Source organism: Octopus bimaculoides, chromosome 1 (genome assembly GCF_001194135.2).
Source record: "Octopus bimaculoides isolate UCB-OBI-ISO-001 chromosome 1, ASM119413v2, whole genome shotgun sequence".
Classification (NCBI taxonomy): Eukaryota; Metazoa; Mollusca; class Cephalopoda; order Octopoda; family Octopodidae; genus Octopus; species Octopus bimaculoides.
Genome location: NC_068981.1, coordinates 113,048,936 through 113,050,778, shown reverse-complemented (window position 1 = coordinate 113,050,778; position 1,843 = coordinate 113,048,936). Strand labels below are relative to the sequence as shown.

General features: G+C 33.9%; 1 protein-coding gene across 3 annotated transcripts in view; it reads right to left on the bottom strand.

Annotated features, from left to right (window-relative positions):
• LOC106876453 (dynein beta chain, ciliary) overlaps positions 1-1,843 on the bottom strand; it is a 628,322-nt gene that overhangs the window by 326,125 nt on the left and 300,354 nt on the right. The gene's annotated exons all lie outside the window — the stretch shown is intronic.

Below are 1,843 nucleotides of genomic sequence, written 5' to 3'. Positions count from 1 at the left end.
ATAGAAATTTGAGGACATTCTGTAGATGGACTCTCAGATGAATGATGGCTGGGCGCCTCTCATGAATGGGAAAATTGAAGATGCGCCAAAAACCTCATTGGTACTTGGAAACTTTTACGAAAATTAAAATGGGGATTAAATGAAAAAATGATTTACGTGAATATCCTCACAAGAGTAATTGAAATAAATGGCGATTGTAGAACCCCCCACGCATGCACACATGCACACACACACACACACACACACACACACACACGCACAGAGTATCACACATCAGATGAAATGGACGTTTGTGTGTGTGTGTGTGACAGAGAGAGAGAATGATAGAGAGAGAGGTTTGTTGTCATGTATACGTACATGCATAAATATGCATACATCTTTGTGTGTGCGTGTGTGTGTGTGTGAGAGAGAGAGAGAGAGAGTGAGAGAGAGAATATTGCGAAGAATGAATGAAATAAACATGAAATGAAAAAGTCGTATAAATAAAAGCTCTTGTACGGAATGTTTAAATTTGTGGACTTAGTAAATATTTCGAACCTTTTTAAAGAAGTGAATCATAAATATGAAGAGCCTAACATTTATCCGAGGTCAAATTATTCATGCATCACAAGTATGGAAGCATTTGGTGAAGTTGATTTCACTTGAAAAGCGAATACACAGAAACGTCAAAATAGTGAGTGAAGCTTTTTGCCATTGCTACGTCAATACCGGAAGTTGACATTGCATCACAAGTATGTAAGCTTTTGGTACAAAAACGTCAAAATAGAGTGAAGCTTTTTGCCGTTGTTACGTCAATACCGGAAGTTGGCATTGAGGAACCTTTTTAAAGAAGTGGATCATAAATATAAAGCAATATTATTTATTTTTAATTTAAAAAATCAAATGAAGAGACTAACATTTATCCAAGGTCAAATTATTCATGCATCACAAGTATGGAAGCATTTGGTGAAGTCGATTTCACGTGAAGAGCGAATACACGGACATCTCTGTTTTATATATTAGAGATAAACATTGCTTACATCATAAGGATTTAGAAACTTCAAGTAATATGAAATAAATAATTTTTAATGGCAGAAATAGATAAAGCTATAAATAATAGCATGAAAAACACCCTTTGGAATGAAAAAGTCAAACCAAATTTTGTAAAACATGATAAAAATTCTACCAATGTACAAAAACAACCCTTAAAGTTTTATCCACCCAATTTAGAAGCACTGTTCTTACTTGTAAGAAATGCATGTCTCACAAGCAATTTTTCAAGTTTTTCAAGTTTTTCCATACCAGGAGCTTTTTACCCAATATTTTATGCACTAATTATTTAGCTTTCTCTATTTCAAGTTTTACCATTAAAAATGTTTTATCTTATATCTCTCAAAACAAACAATTTTTGCTGATAAGAACAAAACTTCTAAACTGGATGGAAAATGGAGAAAATTTAAAGGGTTGCTATGGTATAATGGTAGAACATCTGTCATGTTTACAGACATGGATTCGTGTTCCACAGACAGCCATTGGCATTTTTTATCCAATGGTTTTTTTTACCCAATATTCTACATGCTACAGCATTAGCTACTTCAAGTCACACCATTAAAAACTATATATATAAAAATGAGAATGTGTGTCTGTCTGTCTGTGTGTGTGTGTGTGTGAATCCCTAAAACTCGAGAACTACGCAACCAATTTCATTCAAATTTTACAGATGCCTTACTTAGGGTTCCAGTTGTGTTTTAGTCAAAAAAAAAATTTTTACTTCTTGCAGAGTTCGAGCCCACGGCAACATAATATCCCCTCCACTATTTAAGTATTACGTGTCAAAAGTGAAACAAAAACACTCATGTCAAAT